The 20,242-nt window shown below is 32.9% G+C and overlaps 1 long non-coding RNA gene across 3 annotated transcripts; it reads left to right on the top strand.

The window, feature by feature from the left end:
• The first annotated feature begins 233 nt into the window (after window positions 1–233).
• Window positions 234–11,873, top strand: LOC143054416 (uncharacterized). Of its 3 annotated transcripts, none has more exons than XR_012971665.1 (6): window positions 234–335; window positions 1,810–1,946; window positions 3,553–3,580; window positions 4,280–4,477; window positions 8,646–8,758; window positions 11,547–11,864. It is a non-coding gene; the product is annotated as an uncharacterized LOC143054416 (long non-coding RNA). The 3 variants fall into 3 exon arrangements; XR_012971667.1 differs by lacking the exon at window positions 234–335 and adding an exon at window positions 1,077–1,116 and having other exon boundaries at window positions 11,547–11,873; XR_012971666.1 differs by lacking the exon at window positions 234–335 and adding an exon at window positions 1,133–1,151 and having other exon boundaries at window positions 11,547–11,873.
• The last annotated feature ends 8,369 nt before the right edge of the window (window positions 11,874–20,242 follow it).

Genomic DNA, 20,242 nt, shown 5'->3' with positions numbered 1-20,242 from the left:
TAAAGATTACATGTTTGACAAATTTCATGCATTTATGTTAGAGAGGGTTGCACTTAATTGTGTCAATTTTATAAATATCGTGTCCATGCGCTAATCGTAGCAAACACTTCTAATATCATTGACTAAAATGTATTTTTTTAAATATCTATTTAAACAAAAGTAATATACTGTTAAATTGAATGTGTATATCAAATGTCATTTCTTGATTACTTTTTATCTTTGATACGACCCCTCCAAAAGTAATCTACCCTTTGTAGGAAAAAATATATGTGTGGAATACCTGAACAAAGTACACAGTAATTATTTGTCTGGAATTTGAAACATTAAAGTTTAAGGTACGTTTAAAATTTATTATATCTGTCTGATTATTATGTTATTTGAGCTTCTTATTTTAGAGGTATAGTGCTTTATTGTCAATACACACTGCAAATTAATTTAACTGGTGAATTTGAATTAGATTATGATATTTTCGTTTTGCTCTGCTTATTTTATGAATAAAATATTTTTGATATTTATATGCACTCACTCAAACACTAATATACTTCCTGGTATGATACGCTTTCAATTACCTTTTTATAACCACGACGTTACTAAATCTGGCAGATTACAAGTACAATTTTCAACCTTAAATTGTCTCGTCTATAAAGGCCACAAAACGTTTTACTTACTTTGCATATATATAATGATCAAAGATAAAATCTATAATAGTACAGGTTTCAGGGTTTAATCTTGCAATATGTGACGTGTCTCATATCTGAATACTAAAACTGAATTGGATGCGAAATGAGTTTTGAGAGAGAGAGAGAGAGAGAGAGAGAGAGAGAGAGAGAGAGAGAGAGAGACGTTAACAAGGTATTTGAAATGTTGATATTGTATAATCGATTGTGTATTTGCATTGTCATACTTAAATGAGTGTTATCTCTGATACGACCCCTCAATTTACCTGTATACTGCAATGTCATAAGTTGATGTAGGTAGTATTTACACAGATGAAATATTTTGCCTTTGTGCAGCACGTTCTTATCAAAGGTAATGAGAAAAAAACATTATCGACACTAATCAAATTATTTCTTTGTAGGAAAAATACATTTGTGGAATACCTGAACATAGCACCTAGTAATCCTCTATCTGGAATTTAAAATTATTAAACCGTTAAGTACATTCACATTTAAGAACAACAGTCTGATCATAATGTTATTCAAACACATTTTTGTCTCCGGAAAATAATTACACCAGTGAATTTAAATTGTACAGTTCTACTTTCGGTTTTGGCTCTTTTTATTTTACATTGTAGACAAAAGTAAAATCACAAAAACAATGAACTCCTTGAAAAAGTCAAAAAGGAAAATCCTAAATCAAATGACAATATCAAAAGTGTAAACACATCAAACAAATTGGATATTAATTGTCATACTCCTGACTTCAGGTTATGAATTATTTCACCTAAATATATAATATGAGGTCAGTTATCACAACATAATTAAAATCGGGTGGGTTACAAGTATCATTTTCAACCTTAAATCGTTTCGTCTATATTCGCTACAAATTGTTTGATATACTAACAGACAAAGAATGACCAAAGTCTGTAAATCCGACAACACGTCTAAGCGTCGGTGTTTTATGGAGATTTTTTAAATATAAAAAGACGTTATTAGATTGCAAATGAGATAATTGTCCACATGACATCAACAGACATAAAAGTTAACATTATTAGTATATTTTTTGTACGTCCTTTCGCAAAATGAATATTTATTTTTTTTAAACTCTGTATGTCAATTGTAAAACAAACCAAGTAAATTCTATTTCAAGGTAACATGCCTGGACGTTTGCAGTTTTTCGTATCTATTGAAACAAAAAGTTATAACGGGCTAGATGCTGCATCAAATGTACATAAAGTTTTACAATTCATCATTAACTACACCGTCGAGGCAAAATATATATTTCGGGTAAGATATGATGTAATGAACCTTTTCAATTCATAATTTCACCAACAGAATATTACAAAGAATAGAATAATAGCTTTCCAAGCAGTAGTCATGCAAGTGTTTTTGGAGCCACCCTTTCATACGAAAAATTGAAAAATCCCTATTCCAAGTTAGATTGGTTGACATTGTCTTACATTTGATTTTGTCTTTTTTACATGCTTTACACACTTTTGCTATCTGAATTACCTTGAAGTTCGAAATGTTTGTTATACTTTTTTTATGTAAATAAATCGATTTGAAAAAAGCAGAAGAAAACATAACAGGTATGTTATTCAGTCAATCAGATGAAAATAAGTTGACAATACCAATTGGATATTCAAACTCATAAGTCAATGCCAAATCGACAATGCGCCATACATTAATGAAAAGCGACGAACAACAACCCACAAAACCCAAAATAAAAAAGTTATGAACAAAACACAAATAGAGGGTTATCTCGATAGCTCTGATAAGTTTAGCAGATCCTACGTTTATTTGGCACCCGTCGTGTTATTCATGTCTAGGGAAAAATCACTTCACGGTACTGAAGGGGCACCATGTAGATATACAATAAAACTAAGATCATGTCCTATATCAATGCACACATGACACAACCCCGCCACATTATTTATGCATGTGCCTGTCCAAAGTCAGGAGCCTGTAATTCAGTGGTTGTCCTTTGTTTATGTGTTACATATTTGTTTTTCGTTAATTTTTTTACATAAATAAGGGCGTTAGTTTTCTCGTCTAAATTGTTTTGCATTGTCTTATCGGGGCCTATTAAAGCTGACTATGGGGTATGGGCTTTGCTCATTGTTGAATGCCGTAGGGTTACCTATAGTTGCTAATGTCTGTGCCATTTTGGTCTTTTGTGTATAGTTGTCTCATTGGCAATCATACCACATCTTCTTTTTTATATGTTTTATTTTGTCATCTATTTCTATTAACAAGAATCTCTCAAGAGCCTGACTCACTCACTTGCTATTTTTTGCTTAAATCGTTCATTAATGATTGTTTTTACATTTCAATATGTATTAATGAGTGGTTTAACAATGCCATTTAAATGTTCATTGTATCTGTCACATTTTCTTCAAAAGCAAATAAATGCAGAAAAGAAGAAGAAGAAGAAGAAGAAGAAGAAGAAGAAGAAGAAGAAGAAGAAGAGGAAGAAAAGAAGAAGAAGAAGAGACGATTTTGAAAAACATAAACAACTTGTATAAAATTGCCCTAAAAGGACAATAACAGTTACTCCTTAAGAAGACAATTGACAATTTTGGTCATTACAACTTGTTTTGTAGTTCTTACCATGCTGAACATTATTGCTGTTTACAGTTTATCTTTATCGTCATTAACATTCAAGATAATAAAAAAGAACTTCTTATTTGGCCCAGTAGTTTCAGAAGAGAAGATTTTTAAATTAGTTTTCGACGACAGACGACGGACGCCAAGTGATGGCATAAGCTCGCATGGGGTCATTCGGTTCATGGTGAGGTACGAATGGTGTTCTTGAATTCCTGAATTTGAGGTGTGTGTATTTATGATTTTGTACAATATCATCGGTAAAGTAATAAATGCATTGCACTTTCAGGTTACTGGAGAAGCAAAAGTTATTGCAAGTAAGTTTTTTAACTTTATCGTACTCACTGGCTTACCTTCTGAAATATACACTTTAAAAAGTTATGTTAAACACGTTCACTATGTATTTATCGAGCTAGTTGATAGAGGTTAATAATCATACCTCTACATTTGATGTAACATATGTCCTTGAATTAAATTGTATTTTTATGCCCCACCTACGATATGAGAGGGGTATTATGTTTTCTGGTCTGTGCGTCCGTTTGTTCGTTCGTTCGTCCGTTTGTTCGATCGTCTGTCCCGCTACAGGTCGAGGTAGTTTTTGATGAAATTGAAGTCCAATCAACCTGACACTTAGTAAACATGTTTCAAATGATATGATCTTTCTAGTTGTAATGCCAAATTAGTGTTCTGACCCCCCAATTTTCACGTTCCAGTGAACATAGAAAATGATAGTGCGAGTGGGGCATCCGTGTACTTGGGACACATTCTTGTTTTTATTGGTTTTATTCAAAATCATATTAACAAGGTATCAAATACAAATCGGTTGTTTCCTAGATATATGTTTATCGATGAAGCCTGGTGTAACATTGGTCTGTTAAACTATGCGATTATTTTCGCACTTTCTGTTATAGTTTTGATGCAAGTTAATGTCTGTATGTCAAAACAAATAGTAGTTAAATAAACACAAAATATATAAAACCTCAAAATTGCTCGTTACAAAATAAGTGTTCTTCCAGTTTATGAAGTAGAAGACGATTCAGATGTAAACATGGTTACATCTCAAATTATGCAGATTGGTCCATTTAATGTGATTTGTACACCTCTTACTAGCTTTGAGAGTTGGGGACTTCATTTAGGACAACCTGTAGTGACAGCTGAACGCAAATTGTCAGAAAAGAATGTCGTATGGTTTGAAGTATCACTGGAAAACAACGGTAAACAGATTTGTGTATATTAAGTTTAAAAACTATCATTTTTTTATACTTGACACTTATTGTGATCTTGTCAATGTATGTACATATGTGCATATACCATAGCTCTAACAATCCTAATCTTTCAACGACTCTCCGTAGACAAAAAGAAGACTACTGGATTAGACAATTGGGAACTGCAACACCGTATGGTTGCAATGACAAAATTGATGGTATAGGTATTCTATCTAGTCCTTCGTGTAACTCGGTGAATGTGATGAATATTTTCAACTCGACTCCTCGACGTAGACGCAGTCATGGTCATCGTCATTATACATCACCTTCTCTGCATGATGTCTCTATTAATGACTTGCTGTCATTCATACAAAAGCCGTTAGGTATTCATCACATTCGCACGAAACTTTATTCATTACCCCTTTCAAAACTTAATTCTCTGTTCAATTTATGTTTGGAATCCACTGTTACAAACCCTCATTCAAACCAATACAAACTTCAAGCTATAATTTCGGATATTGCAAGTCACAGACTTTTCAAGCCAGTTCGCATTGGAAAAGATGAAAAAGAGAAAAGATCTTTTCTAAATCTTTCCTTTGCCAATAAAGGTCTCGATGGCGTCAACCTAGGCAATATCCTTCATCATAAATTAGTTCAATCGAAAATACCTCCTTATTTCAAAGACCAGTCTGTACCAATAATTTCTTATACCTATACCAAACCTGTTGCAACTAAAATTTTCAATTACAAACGCGTTTTGCAGAATCTCGATATTGACGACTTCAAGTCTAAACCTCCTGATTGCACTTGTGCTAGTTCCCAATTCATATATAATCCTGCTGGCCACGTTATTACCGGTGACCTTAACATTGTTAATAACACTTCTCTACGAAATGTGTTATCGAAAGGTCCGAAATATCGTGAGCCTAAATCCATCAACTGGAAATACAACTTTAAAATTTTGATGGACTCAGTCGAGGATTATGCCAGGCAATGGGCTAAACGTGAAAAGGAAGACGTAGACACTCTATCCGAATGGATTAAGGCAGTGAGGTCGTTAATACAAATCAGAATCAAGAAACTGAATGGGTCCATCAATGCCCATGCTACGTCAATCTTTAAAGACCCAAATGTTGCTAAACACTTATCCGACCTCCATGATAAATATGTTGTTGTCCCCGCAGACAAAGCCCCAAATAACATCGTTTTTGTCTGTAAAAGTCACTACATTAATTGCTTGATAAACGAATTAGGTATAGACAATTCACTTGGAAACTCAACATATACCCTCACGACACTTACCAAAGAGGAAATCCTGGATAATCATAGGTCTGTTCTTTGTTCCTTTGGTATTTCAACCAAAGATGAAGAACTGGATCTTCCATCACTGTATTGGATACCTAAACTACATAAGTGTCCTTACAAACAACGGTATATTGCTGGGTCTTCCAAGTGCTCCACGAAACCTCTTTCTAAATTATTAACATCTATTTTATCAGCAATCAAAGACGGGCTTCAAAGTTATTGTGAAACTGCCTATTCTAGAGGTGGCGTGAATCAGATGTGGATACTTAAAAATTCCAAAGATCTTTTAGAGTACATACAATCTAACTCTCTTTCATCTTGTAACAGTATTAAAACATTTGACTTTTCTACTCTTTATACAAGTATTCCACATTCCAAACTAAAAGACAAATGAAAGAGTTGGTATTACTTTGCTTCATAAAAAAGAATGGGCAACGTAGATACAAGTATCTTGTCTTAGGGAGGGATAAATCATACTTTGTAAAGAATCACTCTGATTCAAACAAAAAATTCTCTGAAACCGATATTATCAAGATGCTTGATTTCTTGATTGACAACATATTTGTAACGTTCGGAGGACGTGTTTTTCAACAGACTGTCGGCATCCCAATGGGAACAAACTGTGCCCCTCTACTTGCCGACTTGTTTCTTTATTATTATGAGGCTGACTTCATGCAGGAACTTCTTAGGAAGAAAGATAAGAAGTTAGCAATATCCTTTAACTCCACTTTCCGCTATATAGATGACGTTCTTTCACTAAACAATTCAAAATTTGGTGACTATGTGGAACGCATCTATCCCATCGAATTGGAGATAAAGGATACTACAGATACAGTTAAGTCGGCTTCATATCTTGACTTACATCTAGAAATTGACAATGAGGGTCGATTGAAAACTAAACTTTACGACAAAAGAGATGATTTCAGCTTTCCAATTGTGAACTTTCCATTTCTAAGTAGCAACATTCCAGCAGCACCTGCATACGGGGTATATATCTCCCAATTGATACGATATTCCCGTGCTTGCATTTCCTATCATGATTTTCTTGATAGAGGGTTACTGCTCACAAGGAAGCTATTAAACCAAGAGTTCCAAATGGTGAAGTTGAAATCATCCCTTCGTAAATTTTACGGACGCCATCACGAGTTGGTTGACCGTTATGAAATAACCGTTTCACAAATGATATCGGATATGTTCCTTACGTCGTAACTACAATCCCCTTCCCTTTCATGAATGTGACCTACCGAATTAGACTATTTACCGGATTTGTAATCACATAAACAACACGACGGGTGCCACATGTGGAGCAGGATCTGCTTACCCTTCCGGAGCACCTGAGATCACCCCTAGTTTTTGGTGGGGTTCGTGTTGTTTATTCTTTAGTTTTCTATGTTGTGTCATGTATACTATTGTTTTTCTGTTTGTCTTTTTCATTTTTAGCCATGGCGTTGTCAGTTTGTTTTAGATTTATGAGTTTGACTGTCCCTTTGGTATCTTTCGTCCCTCTTTTACTGTATACTGAATGTAAAATAACAAGAAACGTTCAAGGCTTTCTACCAAGTTTGTTGTCTCGGTTGAATTTAGCACTTTTTTCGTATTTGATTCGGGTTTCTAAATGTGTTGATTAATGAGTCAATGATAAGCCTTGTGTAGATGAAATTATCGACTATCATTACATTATTAATGCGTGGTACCTTTGTTGAGTACATATTTATACGATATAAGTTCAAACGTACAGAAACTGGTAACAGTTTGCCAAAACGTATTATAATAAAAGGGAAAAAATTAACTTGCTCTTATCTTAACAAGTACGATCTGAAAACAATTGCATATGCACTGTAGTAATTCTGCTAATATTCTAAGATATGGATTAGTCACTTAAGCGCAATGCATATGTGGCAACAACTCCTTGTTTGTTCGTGTTAGAATTTTTTCATTGTTGAACTATGTAAATTTAGGAGGTGCATGATTTTATCTTTTACAGTTTGAAGAATAAAGTGTCACGAAATATTCTGACTATAACTCCAATGGCCTTATTTATAACCAAAAAATTACAAGAATGGAGTCAGTAACCACATGCACCAAGTAGCATATGAGTAATGGCTTATCACTAGATATACTGTTTTACTTTATATTATAGTCGCAACAAGACATGTGTTACATGTTGAGCAAGAGCTGCTAACCATAACGAATTACATGAGATTCTGAAGGTTTTTCATGTGGTTCGTGTTGCTTAGACTTTGGTTTTGTATGTAGAGTTGTATATTTTTTCTGTCTTTTTGTCCAGTTTTGTCAATCCATGGTAACTTTACTCTTGACTTTAGATTTTAAAAGTACTAGTATATATATTTATTTAGGGGACAGCTGAAGGACGCTTCCGGGTGCGGGAATTTCTGGCTGCATTGAAGACCTATAGGTCACCTTCTGCTGTTGTCTGTTCTATGGTTGGGTTGTTTTCTCTTTGACACGTTTCCTATTTTCATACACAATTTTATTAGTGTAGACATTTTCATTTCAGCGTTTTTTTAACTTGCTGTTAGCAATGCGATGTTGTTAGGGAAAAAAGTTATGTTTCCTATATCCAAAGGATCTTAATGTAACCGGAGTTGCCTTGTTCTTAAATCGGTAAAGTTGTGTGTTTGGTTAATAAATTTACATTTGAATTTAGTTATTTGATTTAAACATTTGTTTTATAAATCATAGATATTCTGTTACATATATATGTAATTTGTTTGTTTGTTGTTTTTATGTTTTGAGTTATATAATTTCAACTATATATGTTTTCCTGCTTCATTATTATCTCTTCTTTCCCTTGTGTATGCAATACAATGCAACTATATTATTGATTGATATATTTTTGTATTTTCCATAGATCTTTCAGTAGGCCAATTTCAAAATGTGTGGAAACAAAAAGTGTTTACAATCAGCAATCAACGCCATAGTGGATACGATATCGAGATTTTTAAAATACTCGGGGAAAGAAAGGTAAATGTATTCCCTTTTGCAATATTCATTATTAGCCACATTAGGAATAAAATTGAGAAAGGAAATTGGGAATGTGTCAAAGCAACAATAACCCGACCATAGAGCAGAAAACAGCCGAAGGCCACGAATGGGCTTCAATGTAGCGAGAATTCCTGCACCCGTAGGTGTCCTTCAGTTGTCCCCTAAACAAATTAAACTAGTACAGTGATAATTGACGTCATACTAAACTCTGAATTATACACAAAAAACTAAAATTAAAAATCATAAAAGACTAACAAAGGCCAGAGGCTCCTGACTTGGGACAGGCGCAAAATTGCGGCGGGGTTAAACATGTTTATGATATCTCAACCCTCCCCCTATACCTCTAGCCAATGTCGAAAAGTAAACACATATCAATACGCACATTGAAATTCAATTCAAAAGAAGTCCGAGTCCGATGTCAAAAGATGTAACAAAAGAAAATAAATAAAATGACAATAATAGATAAATAACAACAGACTACTAGCAGTTAACTGACATGTCAGCTCCAGATCTCAATAAAACTGATTGAAAGATTATGTCTCCATCATATGAATATCAGGCACAATCCCTCTCGTTAGGGGTTTAGTATCATACTATCATAAAATATATGAGAAGAACATAGCCCGTGTCATGCCAACACATGTTTTTTTTTAATTATAAATGTGTTTAGTTCCGATGCAAAGACCCTATAAGTGAATCAATATTAAAGCCAAAATATGCAATCTTTAATGGCCTGGCAACAGTATCGTAACTATATCCCTTCTTATTAACTCTGTTTAAAAGTTTTGTAAGCTTTTGAGGTGAATACTGACATTTTTGTGCTTTGTAAAGAATATAACCATAAAAGATTGGATGTGAAATACCTGAACGTATAAGATGAATGCATGTACAGAAACATGCTATAGAACTCTCATCATTACTCACAGTACTTCTATTAGTATTAATAATATACAAGACTTTAACAAACATAGCACGGGTTTTACTTCAAGTAATTATATTATTTTCTAATATGACGTGCTTCTTTCGCTTTATAAATAAGCCCATGCTTTAAATCCAATATTTTTTTTTGACACATGCGTATATTGACTACTGCAGAATAAAGAATGTTATTAAATTGGCATGCATTTAATATATTTCATATATTAAAACACTTTCAAACTCTTAAATGATGCACATGTTGTTACTAATTCATTCATTATGACTGTAATGTGTTGCATTCCGAAATTGACATATTTAACCTAGATACGACATCCGTTCTTGCTGGCTGTTCAAAAACTCTTCCCTCTGAAAAATCACAATGCCAGCTGTTTGCTTCTATACAAACAAAAAAGAGAGGTTCATGGAAGAGCTTACACAATCGCTTTACCCATATACACATCGGACATAGAAATTACCTTAACTCTCCTGATCAGAATCGAAATATTTGAAGCAAGCTATACTTTATTGTAGTTTTAAAATTATATTCCTGTTATTTTTGCCCTCACTATCGCTCGGACAAAAGTAATCACGAATATAATGCCTACCCATGTAAAAACAACAATAAAGTATAGCTTGCATCAATTGTTTCTTAGATGACCTATAGTACATGTATCTATTCAATATTATTCAAATTAGCAGTACCACAAGATAACTAGAATATCTACTACGAGGTTAGAATTTGATTCCTATCTCAATTGACAAGGCTTGTCAGTATTCCGTATTCCATGATTTGTTTATTAATATTCTACCATTTCGGATTGCTCCATATATACAACTGACAGCCATGATATAGCCAAGGTAGCTGAAAAAGGCGTCCATCAAACATCAACACACGATTCTAATACTACCTATCCAAATCAAAAAATCATTATCACCACAACTGCTGTTCATGTGATCAAACATTCTACAAACATAACACGAAATATATTACCGTTTAAATTATAAGTAATAGTAAACAACTATTTACATTATTCTGATAATAACCATATGACAGTCATACACAGAAGCAAAATACATAATGCAAACAATCAACAACGTATCGGTCTAAAGTCTGATTAAATATCCTTGCTGATATAGCAACGATTTTATTGATTTTCTCACTATGTTTTCATATTTTCTTTGTTTTGGTTTCTAACGAGAACACGGTTAATGACATTTATTTTTCATTCTTTTAATGTGTTATAGATTTTGATAAAGGACATTCCGTTTTGAATTTGGATCGGTATTTTTGTTGTTTTACTTCAATCTGTCTTTTAAGTACAGTTGTCTTTTTTTCGCTCAGCTTTGAATAGCTTGAGATCCGTATTTGCAGATTTTGATTTAGGGCAACTGCAAAAGCTCCATTAGAAGGCTGAGTCCTGATTTATATCCTATACATTGCATTTCAAAAGGATAATGATGATAAAGTTTTTAACGACCTTGACTGGCTATACAATCCTAGCATGGTTGGAAATGAAATATGATGAAAAAAAAAAATCCCTTGGATTTTAATTAAAAAATATATTTCATGTTTGGCATATATATATTCAAACCACATCACCAGTTTAGCTTTTATTTTATTTTTTTCATTTTTTGTAAGTTTGTTCAAGAATGCGATTTGTTGTCGACATTGCAAAATCATCATTTGAAAAAAATTTAGAAAATGTTTTGATGAAAGAGTTCATGTAAATACCAAAAAAATAATATATCACCTACCATCTGATAAAAAGTAGTTTTGACTGTATCCTGTATACACTGAAACATTTATTTCATTATTATTATTAAAATTATATTTTTTGTTTCCTTTCAGTTATATGTCTTCTCCTGTAAAAAAGGGAGCAACGACTGGGAAAGCCATATGCGGGAACTTCCAATCGAAAACAACCTATACGGGAAAGCAAAACTTGTTACACAAATGTATTAAAAACTTAAATATCGCATTCCTATAAAACTATGCTTAAATCTAACCATTACTTGTAATCGGTTTTTACTTTTAGTTCAGTAATGTTCCCCTGTGTAACTTGGTTTCAATCAACAAACATATTTAAAATATATGTACCCATGTCTCGTCACAAACCATGATAAGTTATTGGGTAATATAGTATGCTTTCTTAAAATCTCTTTAAATAAACAACATATAATGTATTGGCAATCAAAACTATGCTAGAAAGTTACACTAAGAATCATATCTGGTATCTGTAACTTTTAAATTATCTGTTTTACATTTATATCGCTCCTATACTATACAAAACTAAAAAAATATGGTGTTTAATTTGCAATGAAACTGGTCATTAAACAATACGACATATACATAAGTAATAATCATACGGCCACCTTCTGTCTTTTAACAATTACCCAAATCCTATCGTAAACATCACATAGAAAGTTATAATAATAAACAACATAACAAAATATAAAACAATTCAGAGAAGAAAACCAATAATATGATGAGTAGAAAATAATAAACGAAACCACATACATGATAGACAGCAACTAATTAAAACCGCTGAAACATAAGCTGCTGATATTGACCAGGGGCATTTATAATTTAGCAAAGTTAAACATGTTTGCGAAGCCTGGACAGTTATGTAACAGCACAACTCGGACGAGGAAATTAAAAGCACGCTAAGTTTAGTTTTTTTGAAAACACGTATTTGAAATACAAAACATATTTACTTTGAGAGGAATTTACTTTCAAAGAATTCAATCTTTAAATATAAAAAGTATTTACTATGTAACAAGGTACTTTATTGTGTGTTGTATACAAGAAATCTTAAAAAAGCAAATCATAGCTATAAATAGTGGAATATATTATGCAAATAAGTGTAAAAATCGTGACACAAGTATGTTATTTGATATAAAGGTTGACTGAAGTTTGATTTAAAGTAAACATTTTTTTAATATTTTCAAGATGGTCACCGCTCAAAAAGGCGTTATTTCAAATAAACTACAACTCATTGGCAATCATACCACATCTTCTTTTTTATACATTTTGTTATTCTTTAGAAAGCTGTGCTGCAAACTAGGTATAATCAAATGTTTCTTTTGAAGAAAAGTTTCTTAAGTAGGATGAGACAACACATTATCGAAGAAAAAAGTGCATTCTAGTTTAAAATGGCGGCAAAAACGTCGAAAATGTCAATTTCTATCATTTTCGTCAACTTAACAAGAGATATCACTTTTTTCCAGTTCCAATGCCTAGATTGGTTAAATGAAATAGTATTTTAATTAATAATCATCTAACTGACAGTTGCATGTGCACAAACCCTTACAAGATTTATCAGAATTATAGCATTTACAGATATATATAAACAACTGGATCTTTTGCATCCGCATTTCAAAGTTCCCGACAAAAAGATGGAACGGCAGGCAAAGTCGATTTCGGTTTCAAATTGTCATTTTATTTTTCTTACATCCAACCCCAGTGATCAGGACTTGATACATGTTCAATTCAAAATCTGTTTGAGCCATAACATATCCGCTTTGATATGCTGCACTTCTAGTGTGTACCTGAAGAGCACTATTAGTAGGCGAAATAGCATCATAAGGCCGATGATTCCTGGCAAACAATTCAAATCGTGCCTCGTTAACTACAAATGTTGCTACTGTTCTGTGACTTATATGATGCAAACAAATGTTTCTTTCATGTTCATGTCTGTGTGTTCAATAAAGATTGGTCTAATACTCAAGCGAGCAAAAACGTCTGTTACGTCAGCAAATACTTCCCGTGTCTGCCAAGTTGACGTATTCCCTTTCCCACTGAATGCCGACACAATGCCACATCAACTGAATGCATGTCATGTACTAGTAGTCATCGAATGTATTTATTCCTTCCAAAACCTATCATTAAATTGTCTACTCCTTACCTTTCGAATACTGGTATTCCTAATACTGTGTCAGTACTACTTAAAATAAGTTTTTACAACCATTTTTAGCCGAATGCTTCTTCGTGGTTATAAGGAGATAGCTGGGATGTATCCGTATTGAAATTGCATGGATTATTTTCACCTTGAGTTACATTAACATTAGTATCAGTCTCTTAAGAACCAATTATGTCCGCAAGAAACTTGAACAATTCCGTTATGTTCCGCCGTCATCTAGATCATATAGATCATATCGATTGTTGATTTAAAAAAACAAATTTAGGAATGTGGATTGGGAAATATAAGTTGAAGCATATCCTTAATAACAATTTATTCCTTTTAATTTTGGTCGTTTTTTCTGATTATAGAAACCCAAAAAAGTTATTTCAATTCTTACAAATCAATAGAGAAATGATTTATCACAAATGATGATAATACACAATTTTCCAACTTATTTGTCATCAGTGTTCATGTAATGACGAACATAATTTCTAACTGTAGAATAATGTTTTTTTAACAAACACGCATTCTAAAAGATCTCAAATATATTTCGCAGTTATTTGAATTTTATTTTTCTCTAAAAAACTGTATTTCAAAGTTTTTAAATACATAGTACACTGCTTCATGATACATAAATTGTATTGATGTTTTTGTAATAGCCGAATGTAACCATATCTCGTTCAGTTGTATTACTTTTAATTCGGTGAAACATTATTCTAAAATTTTATCAAAGCAATTCATGGTTTATAACGTAATGTCCATGTGCACATTGTTGATCTAAATGTAGTTTTTGCCACTGGACACATACTACAAACAAGTTTTGTCGAAATTTGAATATTAACCCCGAACAACGTTCCTGGTGCAGGTAAACCCAGAAAAGCGCTTGGAACGCAATACATCATTAAACCTGTTGTTTTCCATTTTTTACATCACTATGGCGATACTTCTGCTGGTGGACTATCATCAGCTCGGTAGTCAGTGCTTTGGTACTGACATGATTTAACAAACTTAATCATATAAATTGCCCGTTTATATATTTTGAAATTTTCTTAAAACTAAGGTTTCAACTCCCTCAGACAAAGTTGGTTTTAGATGAATTTGGCTATCTATTTTAGGTATTTTTTTACATATAGCTCTTCAACGATTTTCGGTACTTATCCATCTTCGGATTTCAAATAATTATCCTTGAGCGTACCTGATGAAGATATATCCAGAAAGGCGCGTCGGCCGCAATGAATTATTAAACGGGTTGTTTTCCATTTTTTACATCACTGGGTCGATACCTTTGCTGGTGGACTATCAGTCCCCGATGGTATCATCAGCTCAGTAGTCAGTGCTTCGGTACTGACATGATTTAACAAACTTTACTTAAATTGTCCGTTTATAAATTTCAAAATTATTCTAAAACTAAGGTTTCGAATCCCTCAGGCAAAGTTGGCTTTAGATGAATTTGTCTATTTATTCTCGGTATTTTTTATACACATAGCTCTTCAACGAATTTCGGTACTTAACCATCTTCGGATTTCAAATGTTTGGCTTTGAGCATTCACTTCAAACTACGTGTATTTTTCTCTAATTTTCGTGATTGAATTACACCTGACTGTACAATATTTTACTAGAATACAGATAAGTGAGAATAATAAACATTTTGAAGATGATCAGAGGAGACAAGCAAAAAAAAGTTCTCGTTTAGACCTGTTTTCAATAGGGTAAGGGTTTTTGTCATCAAAAGCCTAATCGTGACATTTTGTCGTTATCTTCTAAGTCATTCAGACACTAGTAGGTAGAAGTTTCATTTAAACATGTTAAAATCATAGTACATATTCTTTGTTTTATATTGTATAAATGAATTATCATTGTGAAGTGGTATTGTTTCTATAACATATAATTCAAGCAATAGATAGTCTGTCTTTCTAGTAACCATTCGTTACGAGAGTAATGGAATAATGCTATTTTACAGTTATCTTCCCTTTGAATTTTCGTTACTGAAACATATATCTTTATAATCTAAATATAGATAGTAAGGTAATATTTTAAAACATTCCACCGTCAAGAACACGTTTAAATAGAAGTATTTATACTTTTGTGCTTCAATAGACTTGAATACACAAACCATAAGTGGTTATAAACTGTAAATTACTTGCATTAGTGAGTACTAAATAACGTTTTTTCACTTTCTTCTATTTTTTGCTCGACAAAATCAATATTTGTGATAATGTAACAATCACTGGTTCGTGATCATGATGCTATATTATTTCAGGATTTGCATTCAATTAATCATTTGTTATTCTCGACATCTAATTGAGTGTTATCACAAAATTCAACTTCTAAAGTGTAATCTGTATTTGACTAGACTTCAAATGGTTATTATATAGCAGACGATGTCTTTTATTCTAGATAAACGTGCTATCTTTCAGTTTTTACCTTTTAAGATCCTCGATTTCATCAAAATGAAAATTAAACTTACTAATTCTTATCATTTTGTATTTTAAGGTACATGTAGACATGTCTGAACTTTTGCATTTTCTCTTATCAATCGAATTAAAACAGACGAATGACGTGGTGTCTATTGAATATCAGATAAACAAAGTTAGTGGTGTCATCGGTGAGAAAGCAAAATATAAATTTAGGGTAAGATATGAATTATAACACTTTACGGTACAGTTCAAAACATCAACAATATATACTGACTGGCTTTAAAAACGCAACACTCGTTTTTTAGATTTTTTTCACCAAATAATGTTTGATCCTCATACAAATACTATTCATACTCATCATATGTCTTTCCCTTTCGAAAAATAAACATCTGACTTACCTGTGGTTATTGAACATACAAGATTTTTTAGATCGCACGAAATTTCAGAAAGAGAAATTTCGAGCCAATAAAAGATTTTTTCCGGTTTTTTTTCTTTGTGAAACAGTTCGTTTAATCCTTGGACACACTTTAATCATTTAAAAAATGTTGCATCTCCATATTGCCAAAACTCAGGAATGAAAAGCTGAATCAACTCATTAGAATTCTGCAAACAGGAAAACGTGAACGTGCTGCAACACAAAAAATTGACGTTAGAAACTCGTCTTACTGTCCTTCCGACAATGATACCGGTAGACTGGATTTGTTGAAGACCATCAAAGACTAGATCAACAATGCAACGTCAATAGAATTTGATTAGACAACGTCATTTGTGAGACAGATCTACGGCCGCAACGTCAACTGCAAACCAAATTGATGAATGAAATTTTGCACAGATTAATGCCATAAATGTTTCCCATTAACTGAACTGGCAAAGAATCGACTGCAGAAAAACATTTAGAGCCTTAAAGTTTAAACCGTATAATTGACAAAACACATTGTAATGGGTGGAACAACGGCAAAATCAGAAGGTGCAAAATAGAAACCAAAACGTGCCGAACAGAAATGGTTGACCTTTCTGACAATCATTTTGGCGTTTGTTACAGGCAGTCATTGCTTTTGACGGTGACACGTTCATTGGTAAGGGGAAAACCAGAGTTTCAGTGTATACCACAATATTTGAACATCGAAAATGACGTAATCAATTCAACTTTCGAACTGCATTTTTTTTTCAAACATTTAAGTAATGACAGAACTTTCTATTCATAAGTTTGTTTACAAAAAAATGCATAATTAAAAATGAAAATTAAAAAGAATAATCTAGTGTTGCGTTTCTAAAGCCAGTCAGTATAATATATCAAAATCAATCAATAAAATACAAACGGTAATTAGATACTTATTCATTACTTCTAACGAATATAAAGTATTTATAAAATAAAAACAATTTATGGTTTCATAGGAATAGCTCGCGAACATGTGCAGCTTACTGTGATAATTTTATTTAAACAAAAATTTGAGTCCCAATGTCATCATGATACCGAATCACCAATGCGTAGTACACGACAGCCTACAAAATAGAAAATAAAAATAAAAAATCATATACACACTTGTATTTATACATGTGTAGGTGTTCATGATCAACCAAACTATGTTATACTGGTAAATATCTATATATGCGTAAAAACATTTCATAAATACAAGCATCCAAAGGGGGAGTTTTTTCTACCTAAACTAAACTGCACTTTACTGAACGGTTTACGAGCGTTGAATGACAATATATCTTAACTTACTTTAACAAGAAAACTATTCGTGCTTTAAAAATCCCGTGCTATTTACATATCAAGTATCATACTCAATATATTCTCGCAATTCGACAAATATTGACCAATTCGAAATATCATATATTTAAAACACAAACCTGTTTATCTAATATAAACACCAAGAAAAGAATAATAATAAGATATATTCCGTTCAAATGGGTTTCGATCTAAGTTTTTGTGGATTGCTTTTCAGTTTTTTGTTGTTTTTTTACTTTTGTCTGGTCTAGTGTTATCAATCAATCTCCGTCTTATTATTGCTTTAATATTTTATTTTGTCTCAAACTTAAACTCCTATGCGCAAAGTCTTTCAAAGAGAGAGCGGTATAATAATGTTAGTTTAAGTATTTATCCCATATGTTATAGATTATGTATTAAATTGTATCATAGACGACATTATTCCATTCAATGTCACCTGTATTAATAAGTCTTTTGATTGGGTTGAGCCATTTCAATTGATGTTTTATAGTATGTCTTTCTATGGTGTGATGTTACACTATTGTTTCAGATAAGGGTTAAGGTTTGTACATTTTAAAATGTGTATACCCGCTACATTTGTTTGCTACTTTCTACTAAGTTAGGAATCTAATGTTCAGTTATTGTCGTTTGTTGATGTGGTTCCTAAGTGTTTCTCGATACTCGTTTTTTTATACGGATTAGACCATTGGTTTTCCCGTGTGTATAATTTTACACTAGTCATATTTGAGGCCCTTTATATCTTGCTGTTCGGTGTGAGCCAAGGCTCCATGTTGGACCCCGTACTTTGACTTTTAATACTTTACTGTTAAAAATTGTGACTTGGTTGAAGAGTTGTCTCATCATTACACTCATACCACATCTTCTTATATATATAGACAGTTGTTTGTAAAGACAATTATGTCGTTTAGGTATTCAATACAGTGATAGAAGATTTAGGTCGTCATCTTTGGTTGAGACTCCAAAGGAAAATAGGGCAGACTTCTGATTATCTAGGATTTTTTCTTTGGTTAGTGTCGTAGGGGTAAATGTTTCCAAGTGAATTGTCAATATCTAGTTCATTTATTAATCAATTTGTGTAATAAGACTTGCACACAAATACGATGTTGTTTGGGGATTTATCTGCGGTGACAACAGCATATTTGTCATTGAAGTAGGACAAGTGTTTTGCAACATTTTAGTCTTTATAAAAAAGATGTGGTATGATTGCCAATGAGACAACTATCCACAAAAGACCAAATTGACAACGACATTAACAACTATAGGTCACCGTACGGCCTTCAACAATCAGCAAAGCCCATACCGCATAGTCAGCTATAAAGGGCCCCGATAAGACAATGTAAAACAGTTCAAACGAGAAAACTAACGGCCTTATTTATGTAAAATAAATGAACAAAAAACAAATATGTAACACAGCAACAAACGACAACCACTGAATTACAAACTCCTGACTTGGGACAGGCACATTCATAAATAATGTGGCGGGGTTAAACATGTTAGCGGGATCTCAACCCTCCCCTAACCTGGGACAGCGGTATAACATTACAACATAAGAACGAACTATAAACATCTTTCTCATCTTTTCAAATGCGAACTGGTTTGATAGGTCCTTGACTTCCAATATCCGAAATGATAGCTGTACGTTTGAATTGGTTTGAATGGGGGTTTGAAATACTGGTTTAGAGCATAAATTGAACAGAGAGTGAAGTTTTAAAAGGGGGAATGAAATTCAGAAAGGAAATGGGGAATGTGTCAAAGACCATAGAGCAGACAACAGCTGAAGGCCACCAATGGGTCTTCAATGTAGCGAGAAACGCCCGCACCCGTAAGCGTCCATCAGCTGGCCCTTTAAAAAATATGTATACTAATACAGTGATAATGGACGCTATACTAAACTCCGAAATATGCACAAGAAACTAAAATTAAAAATCATACAAGACTAACAAAGGCCAGAGGCTTCTGACTTGGGACAGGCGCAAAATTGAAGCTAGGTTAAACATGTTGATGAAATCTCAACCATCCCCCTATACCTCTAGCCAATATAGAAAAGTAAACGCATAACAATTCGCACATTAAAATTCAGTTCAATGAATACCTAACGACTTTTTTTATAAACGACAGCAGGTCATTTGAAAATATTCGCCACAATCACCAAGCTACAAAAAGAACAAGATATAAACCTATACAAACAACTTTGTCCTTGCAACTATTTGGTGTCGCTGTTCACGATTATCGAGTCCTCATTTTTTTACGGAGAAGATTGCAAGATGAGGATTGTTAGTCCTTTAAAAAAATGTTTCTTAATGTTTTTTCTTAAAATCAAAATTGTTCTATTTCGGACAATATTTTATACAAAATGTATCAATGTACTTCAGTTGTGGGAATTTGGATTGCATATACATGAAAATTATACGTATGTATTGCAGACACCCCTTTCATATATGGTTAATAAAGAAACTATTGGTTATAAAATGTATGACAAATACTTTCAGGTTAT

This window comes from Mytilus galloprovincialis, chromosome 12 (genome assembly GCF_965363235.1).
Source record: "Mytilus galloprovincialis chromosome 12, xbMytGall1.hap1.1, whole genome shotgun sequence".
NCBI lineage: Eukaryota > Metazoa > Mollusca > Bivalvia > Mytilida > Mytilidae > Mytilus > Mytilus galloprovincialis.
Note: the sequence above shows the minus strand (reverse complement) of the source record. Positions and strands in the feature narration are given on the sequence as shown.